We start from the raw sequence: 9,060 nt of genomic DNA, 5'->3' as shown, positions 1-9,060 counted from the left end.
CCTGCGCCTTCAGGGAAGTGACTGCTGCTGGAGGCTCCCCCGCCCCCCCCGCCCCCCACCCCTGCAGGCTGGGTGGAGACCGACCCAGAGGTGAACGTGAAGAACGAAGTCAGAGGAGAGGCATCGGATTCGGGGAAGCAGAGCAGCGGGGAGAGGGGGGTCCTCGCTGAGCGCTGGCTGCACCCCGCCTCCCTCTCCAGAGCGAGGGCCTGCCTGGGTCTCCCTGTTTAGGCACAGCAGGGCCGGGGAGGGCTGGAGCTGGAGCTGCGAGGGCCAGGCTTCTCAGGCTTCTCGGGAAGTCGGCCTGAAGTCCCCAGCGGGAGGCCCGGGTGTTGTTAAACCGAGTGACCTGTGCCGGGCTTTTCCAGGCTGAGGAGTGCGTGACGCTGCACTTTCGTGAGCGAACGGAACTTCCTCTTCGCAGGGAGAGAGGGGAAATGGACCCACGTCGACTGAAGAGGAAATTCTGTGAACTGTGTTTTCCCAGCTTTGCAATCGCTGCAGTCTGAGTCTGCTCGCCTTCCCCAAAATATCTCCGTTCCCCCCAGCACATGCACCATCGCAGGCCCACACCCACTGGCCCGCTGTGCCCGCAGCCCCGGGGCAGGGGCCTTGGCGCCCCCCCCCCCCCCGCCGCGCCCCGGGTGGCACCTGGTGGTTCCAGGGCACGGCAGGTCCCAGGCACGCGCAGATGTTATCGAGCACCAGCCCTGAGGGCACGGCACGGCACGGCACGGCAAGAGGCTGGCTCATCTGTTTCCGGCCTGGTCATGCGCCTGGGGATTTCTTTTAAAGCAAGCCCCCATTTAAAAGCCACTGTGTCTTTATCAATGGCCCACGCGGCCTTTTCTCACTAACCTGATCTTGACTTCCTCGGCCCCCTGAACGTCCCCAAAGGCTGAGACCCAATCAGCACTGCCCGGGCAGGGGGGTGGCGGGGGGCGATGAGTGTTCTCAAAGGTAGAGTGCGTCGGACCAGGAGGGAGAGGGCCCGGGCTGGAGGCGTGTCTTGCCAGCATTGCATGCCTCGGGGAACAGTGTTAAGCACCTGGCATGTGCCAGGCAGGGCAGCCCAGGGTCCAAGTGGGGAACAAGACAGGCCCAGGTTCAGGGAGGCGCCATGGTTATGAAGATAAACATCAAGCTGATAAAAAGACTAACGAATACATTCTCATCACCAGTGATCCGTTCCATGAAGAACCTAAATGCCACCCAAGAGCTGGGGCGGGAGGCAGTGTTAAGAGGACCCCGGGCCCCAGGCACCTTGTACAGCCCGTGAGAGGACACCGAGGCCAATGGCTGTTCCAGTCCCCCCCCCAGACGGCCCTGAGCCGTCAGCGCCAGGAAGGGCACTGGCACAGGCTCCCAGCCCCCGAGCGAGGAGACCCGATGGCAACCCCGGCGCTTCCCGCTAAGAAGGTGATCTGGTCTGAAATGCCAGCCTTTCTTCCCCCCTGTTCACAGCTCCCTGCCCCCCCTTCTCCCAGCAGCACCTTCCGTGGGGCACACAGTCAGACCCATCGCTGGGTGGGACGCCGCCGGATTCAGGAGTCACTTTATAAGGCAACGAGGGCTTCACATTCACTCCGTGACGTTAGAGAAGCTGGAGGAATAGCGTGACGAAGTGTCTCCACTGGTTCCGGTCACCACAGCCACAGCCACGGGCTGAGTGACGCTTATTAATGCGGTTCTGGACGCAGCAGCGCAGGGTCCAGTGCAGAGGGGTCAGTTTTGGGGAGGACTCTTCCTGGTTTGCAGATGGCCCCCCTCTCCCTTTGTCCTCACGTGGCCGAGGGAGGGTTAAGAAAGGGGGAGAGGGCCCGGCCGCTGTGGCTCAGTGGTTGAGCATCGGCCTGTAAACCAAGAGGTCTCTGGTTCAGTTCCTGGTCAGGGCACATGCCCAGGTTTTCGTGCTTGATCCCCAGTAGGGGTGATGTTTCTCTCTCATTGATGTTTCTATCTCTCTACCCCTCTCCCTTCCTCTCTCTAAAAATCAGTAAGATAATATTTTAAAAAATAAAAACAAATCTGTGTTTTAAAGAAAGGGGAAAGAGAGAGGTGGGAAAGAGAGGGGGGAAAGGGAGAGAGAGCCTGCAAGAGGGAGACAGCCAGTCTCTTCTTATAAAGGCACTATCCCATCATGGGGCCCCACCCTCATGACCTCATTAACCCTAATCCCTTCCTAATACCTTCTAATTGGGGGTTAATGGGGGATTCCGACGTGAAAGGCTCTGTGCTCACTCTGACTCCCTTGATGGGTGACCCCAGATGCTGGGTGCGGGGATGAGGACCAAGGGAGAAGACACTGGGTCCGCGCAGCCAGCATGCAGTTAGCGTCTCTGCTTGAGGAGCAGCAGGCTGCGTCCCTTCTCTCTGTGAGTGCCAGGAGCCAGGCTCCTGTGTGGCACCTGCCGTGCAGCCCCAGCCGGAGCCTCGCAGCCGCGGTGCTGTGCCGTAGCAGGTTGCAGCCGAGCGCGAGGGTCAGCGGAGGCTTTTGGTAAGTCAGTCTGTCTGCAGAGGTGGTGAGCTCTGGCGTCGGCCTGGGGCAGACTGGCATAAGATGGGAAAATGCCTGGCTACTGGGTGCCACACCTGGGTACCTCCCCCTGCACAGGAAGGAGGGGTTCATGGAGGTTAAGGCCTCAGGATGGCCCAGAGAGGACAGACATATCCTTCAGGGTCCTGACCCCAGCACCCCAACCCTGGGGGTGTTCCTCACCCTCCAGGTCCCCACACTCCCATCTGCCCACCCCAGGGCAGTTTCTCCAAGTCTCACCTGCCTCAGAACCAGGGCACTCCGCTTCCCAGCTTCTCCCCAGGCCTGAGGCAGCTCCGGGGGCTGCCCCCAAGGGAGGCGCAAGGCACAGGCGCTGCTGCTGGAGCTGCCTGCGATGACTCCCATCACACTCAAGTGTGAGAGTGCCTCCTGCAGGCACGTGCTGGACAATGGTCGCCAGCGTTAAACTCGGCCCTCCGCTCCCGGACCCCCCGTGGCACCACCCGGCCACACCTGTCATGCCCACTGGCTGCCGGGGCCCCCGCCCCGCAGGGCTCTCCCCTGAGCCCCAGACTCCTCGGCAACTCCACTGGGTGCCAGCCTCACTGTGATGATGTCCTGCCTCCCACCCTCACTGGTTCCCCAGGCTCCCCTCCTGAGGACGTGCCGTTCCCTTCACACCTACAGTCCACCCTCCGGGAAGGCCCTCTCCGCGCTGCCGGCACACACAGGAGGCACCCACCCACCCGCTGCCACCCACCTGTCCCTCCAGCCCAGCCACCCCACCCTCACGGGACCACGGCTCGGCCGCTGCTGTCCCGCGGCCCCCCTGCTCCTGGGTCTCATCGGGGCGACCTACGCAGCACACGTGTCTAGGACAGCAGCCAGTGTGCTCTTTACAAAGCGGGGTGCGCCCGGCCAGCCGCGGGGCTCGGGGGTCGAGCATCGGCCTATGACCCAGGAGGTCACGGTTCGATTCCCGGTCAGGTTCCGGGCTGGATTCCCAGTGCGGGGCTTGCAGGAGGCAGCCGATCAATGATTCTCTCGTCATGGATGCTTCTACCTCTCTCTCTCTCTCCCTTCCTCTCTGAAACCAATAAAAACATATTTGAAAGTAACAGAGTGTGATGTGCGCAGCTTCCTTAGTCTGGGACAGTGGTCAGTGTGTCTTCACAAAGTGGAACTCAGGTCATCACAACCCTCTGCTGGAAGCCCCTCCTTTGGCCGATACAAGGTCAAGCCCCAAGCAGCTGGTGTCTGCCGCCTCCCTGGCCGCCTCCCGCACGCCCCTTGGCCTTGAAGCCTCAGGCTCACCCGTCCAGGTCATGCCCCGGTTCTTCCCGGGTCTCCCCTGGACCCCTTCCCCGTTTTGCTTAAGTGTTTCCTCCAATGGAGCCTCCTAGCGAGGCCTTTGCCAACCCCCCTGTCCGAGTACCCTCTCCACCTCTGCCCCGTCCCCCCCCAGGCCCAGCTCTCTCCTGCACTAACCCCTGCCTGGAACTGCAGGGTCCATGTGTGTTAATTGGCTCAGAGTTGGTCTCTCCCAATAAAAGAGGAGGCCTGTGAGGGCAGGACTTGCTCTTGTTGGCTCACTCTTGCACTCCCACCGCCCAGAGCACAGAGGAGCGCCCCCACCCCCCACCCCTGTCTGTATTTGCTGCAGGAAGGAAGGAAGGAAGGAAGGAAGGAAGGAAGGAAGGAAGGAAGGAGGAAGAAAGTAGAGGGAGGGAGAGGGAGGAGGAGGAAGGACGAAGGAAGGAGGAAGAGGAAGGGAAGGGAGGGAGGGAAGGAGAGGAAGGAGGAAGGGAGGGAGAGAGGGAAGGGAGGGAGTAGGAAGAGGAGGGAGAGAGAAGGAAGGGAGGGAGGAAGGAAGGAAGGGAAGGGAGGGAGGGGGGAGGGAGTGAAGGAAGGGGGGAAGGAAGGAAGGTGAAAGGGGAAAAGGGAGGAGGGAGGAGGGAGGGAGAGAAGGGAGGGAGGGAGGGAAGGGAGGGAGGAAGGGGAGGGAAGGAGGAAGGAAGGAAGGAGGAAGGAAGGAAGGAAGGAAGGAAGGAGGAAGGGAGGGGAGGGAGGGGGGAGGGAGGGAGGGAGGGAGGGAGGAGGTGTTATGGCCAACGGGGCCTGCTCAGGCGCCAGTTGTTACGCCCGAACTCAGTCCCTGGTCGCGTGCCATTTGTGCCACACCAGCACAACCAAGGGTGATCCCGAATCGGGGGGGTGAAAGGATTAAGGAAAGACAGGCAAGAGAGTAATAGCTGGGTCTTGGTGGGACACTGCCTCCCTGATGAGGAGACAACGACCACAAGCCGTGTCTTTATTTGATAGCAGATGCCACGAGGCAAAGTAGGGGCGTGATCACGTTGTTTACAGCATTCTCGTGAGTCTCAACCTCACTCAACTACATGCACCCGAACTCTAGCACAAGGCACGTGGGGCCACGTGTTCGGACCACAGGTTCACACTCACAACCACAGCCGTTGGCTATGATTGTGCTGGGAGGGCCCTGCCCTCCAGCTGGGACTTGCACGTGGCAATGAGAGGACCCTGTCCTTTCATTAGTTCGAGGCTTGAACCTGGCCAAAACACTGTACCCGTGCCCCACAGGAAGGAAGGAGGGAAAGAAGGAAGGAAGGAAGGAAGGAAGGAAGGAAGGAAGGAAGGAAGGAGGGAGGAGGGAGGGAGGGAGGGAGGGAGGGAGGAAGGAAGGAAGGAAGGAAGGAAGGAAGGAAGGAAGAAGTAAATCAATGAATAGACATACAGTCCAGGTGCTCGGTGCTGGCTGAGCACAATGGTGCCCAGAAGCAGGGCCTGACTCCAGGACCCTGGCAGGTGGTCGTTTGAAAGGTGATCCCAGGGAGTGAGGGGGCAGGAGAGAAGGGGGAGCGGGAACTGGGCCTCGACCCCATCTGCACGCGCCTGGGAGCATAGAGCCTCCTTCAATGACCCTGAGCACGGGAGCTGGGCCTGGTCCCCCAGCCCCTGAACCCCGTGGCTGAGGCTGCCCTGAGGGTGCTCCCCCCCCCCAGGCTGCCTGTGCCAGGAGGGCGGGGCATCACGCAAGCCTGCTCAGTGGGTGCTGAGGCCCAGACTCTGAGGGGTGGGGGTGGGGCTGGGAACTACTGGGTTCAGAGGTGGGGCTGGGGGGTGGGCACAGGGGCTCCTGCCTTGTGTTGTGAGGGAGGGAGCTGTGCATAGGCATCTCCAAGGGGCAGGAAGAGGCAGGAAGGGGCAGGAAGGGGCAGGAAGGGGCAGGGAAGGGGCAGGAAGGGGCAGGAAGGGGCAGGCAGGGGAAGGAAGGGGCAGGAAGGGGCAGGGAAGGGCAGCTCAGGTGTCAAGTGCAAATGTGTGGCCTGGGTTGAAAGGAGTCAATAGGTGATTTACTAAATGATGTTGAGTCGGGTGGAGATGCTCCCCAAAATTGAGAGCTTATAAGATTTGAGCCCAGAATTCAAACATGGAGCAAGGGACCCCACGTGGAGCAGGAGCACCCGCAGCGATGCTGTGGCAGGAAGGGCCCTCCCGGAGGCCGTGGCATTGTCCCCTGAATGGACTTCCTGCAGGCGGGTGGCCTGGCGATGCCCCCAGAGCAGGAAAGGGCAACAGACAGGAGAGGAAAGGAGGCTGACCTGGCACAGAGGCCCAGGGCCTAGGCTCCCCCAGCTCAGTCACCTCTGTTTCCTTCCTCCCTCCCTTTCTCTCTCTCTCTCTCTCTCTCTCTCTCTCTCTCTCTCTCTCTCTCTCTCACTCTCTCTCTCTCTCTCTCTCTCTCTCTCTTTCTTTCCTTCTTCCTCACCCAAGGATATTTTCCCATTGAATTTTAGAGACAGTGGAAGGGAGAGGGAGAGACAGGGAGGAACACGATGTGAGGGAGACACATCGATTGGTTGCCTCCCACATGCCCCTGACCAGAGCCAGAAGCCTGCAACGGAGGTACCTGCCCTTGACCGGAATCGAACCCAGGACTCTTCAGTCTGCAGGCCAACGCTCTATCCACTGAGCCAAACCAGCCAGGGCCTGTTTTCTTTGGCAGAGTCTGTGTGTTAGCTCTGGGCCTCGGTCTTCTCATCCACCCAATGGGAGAGCAACCTTCCTGACCTCTCCCTCAATGCCCCGGGCGTCGTGCTGTGCTACCGTCAGTGAATCCCCTGTGAGCTCCCAGAGGGCGGAAACGTGCCTCGATTTGCCTCTGTACCCTTCACACCCAGCTTGTCTGACACAGAGCACAGCCGCCCGATCCATGGGTTCATGGATGCCCAGCAGGAGGGCTTCCTCGCAAAGCAGGAAGGTGAGGCGGGAAGGAGTCTGGTGTCCCCACAGGCGCTGGCAGTGGCGGCAATGGCAGCCGAGGCCGGAGGAGACTTGGAGAGAGTAGATGAGCTGGAGAGAGAGCTGGCCGCACAGACATTTACTTTTACGTCTTTCTTTCAGGCGTGCCATCTCTGAAACACGGCTGCATTATGCCGTGACTCTACCCTCCCCTGTTTTCATCCTGTTGTGACCGGACCGCCCAGGGGTCCGGGCGCCTGCCACCACCTGAGCCAATCCGCAGCGACACGGTGACCCTATGAGCATGCATTCCAATCCTGCCGCAGCGTGGGGGGCAGGTCCCCCCCGGACATCTGCCCTGACCCCCTCACCGGCGGCTGGTTATAGGCACACGAGGGAGACACAGCTACGCGCGGCTTCGGGCCAACGTGTAACAGGGAAGGGGGAGGGTCTGCAGTCCGGCTCAGGAGTCAGTCCCATAACGAGGCGGCTGGTCCCCCAGGATGGTCCTAACGCTCAGCCTGCCTGGGCCGGAGGGCGGGCAGCGCTCCCGAGAGCAGCCCCCGGAGGGCACAGCCACCGAGTCAAAGCGCGTCCTGTCCTCGGTCGGCTCCCAAAATGTCTTTCCTTCCCGAGTCACAGGCCCAGCGAGGCCTCTCATCTTCCACAGCCTTGTCTCGGCCCCCGGGTCCCAGGCCTGTAAGAAACCTCTCGTCTTTGGTTACAGGTGAGTAATTGTTAGAGGACTGTGGCTCCATTCTGTTCCGTGCCCTCCCACTCTCACCATGGCTCTTAGGTGCAGGAACTCAGGCTGCAGACCAACAGGAAGTCAGGAGGCAGGCGAGGCGGGACGTGAAGACACTCCCTCCTTCAGCAAGCCTCTCTGAGCCCTGCTGGGCCAGCCTTGGGGGGCACAGGGACACCCCTCTCCTGGGCCCAGGGCACACGCAGGGCAGGCGTCTCTGCGCTTCCCTCGCCCCTGGCACTGAGAGCTGAAGTCGCAGCACCGCTCCATGTCCCTCTGTTCCCCGCCCCCCTCCCTGGCCTAACAGCAGACACACCAACCAGCACCTGGGCCCCGCCACCTAGGCAGGGAGAAGCCAGGACTCGTCCACCGGCAGGGCAGGGCCCCCAGCCGCGCCCCCGCCCCCCTGTTTTGCTGGCCGGGGCTCCTGGGGCAGGCGGGGCGTTTCACTTCTGTCCCCGAGTGTGAGAAGTCGCCAGGCCACTGGCTTCCTGTTTTGTACCTGCTCTTCTTAACTATCACTGTTTTTGTAGGTTTTTTTGTAGTTGTTGTTTTTATCACTAAGCAGTTTTAAAACATAATAACAAGCCCAGCGGCAGTGGCTCAGTGGTTGAGCATCAAACTACGAACCAGGAGGTCATGGTTCGATTCCCGGTCAGGACACATGCCTGGTAGTGGGCGCGATCCCAGTGAGGGGCGTGCAGGAGGCAGCTGATCGCTGATTCTCTCTCATCATTGAGGGCAAGTTCACCTCGCGAGCAGGGGACCCCCGGCGCCTCGCACAGTCCGGGCGGGCGTCTATGGAATTGACAAATGAGGGACGACGGGCCGCCCGTGACGGCAGCCAGAGCCTGTGGGTGACGCATGGGCGCCCCGGAGAAGGCAGTGGGGCTGGCACGAGAAACGGCAGAATTCGATGATAGGGAGAATCAACCATGGGGTGAGGGGGAAATGCGGCTCCGAGGACAGAGCCTGGGACCCCAGACTTCCGGGAATCCCTTCTCACCACCCAGGACCATGGAGAAGGAGACAGAGCAAGGAGCCGCTCCCCGACGCACCCGGGAGCTCCGGGAGCCACGGGTGTGGACAGAGGAGGTCAGAGTGGGCGCCCGGGACTGGCAAGGAAAGTCCTTCTCGCCTGCTTGGCCTGAGCAAACACCCCGGCCCTGAGCACACCCTCGCGGGGCCTTCGGACGAGGCCGGCCCTGCATGAACCTGTGCTCAGCGAGCCCTCCTGGGAGAGGGTTTGGGTGGCGATGTGAGGTCTTGGATGCTGGTCAGATACATCCAAGGCCCAAGAAAGACGAGTCATACAGGATCCTGACCATCGGGCCCAGAGGAGCTGAGCAGTGAGCCACCTCTCAGGCTGCACAGCTATAGCCGGGTACTGTGCCTGCATTTTTGTTGACCGCGCACCCACTATATGCCAGGGCCTACGCGCGAGACAGATGAAAAGCAAGCAGATGAAATTTTCTTTTCTCCTCGGGTAAGAGAGAGACGCCCTGGAGAGCCCAGTCCTCCCATTGCCAGATGCTGAAATTGCCCCGGGCGGCGA

This window comes from Myotis myotis, unplaced genomic scaffold (genome assembly GCF_014108235.1).
Source record: "Myotis myotis isolate mMyoMyo1 unplaced genomic scaffold, mMyoMyo1.p scaffold_m19_p_10, whole genome shotgun sequence".
In the NCBI taxonomy this organism is placed as follows: domain Eukaryota; kingdom Metazoa; phylum Chordata; class Mammalia; order Chiroptera; family Vespertilionidae; genus Myotis; species Myotis myotis.
The sequence above is the reverse complement of the archived record's forward strand: the minus strand, read 5'-3'. Positions refer to the sequence as shown.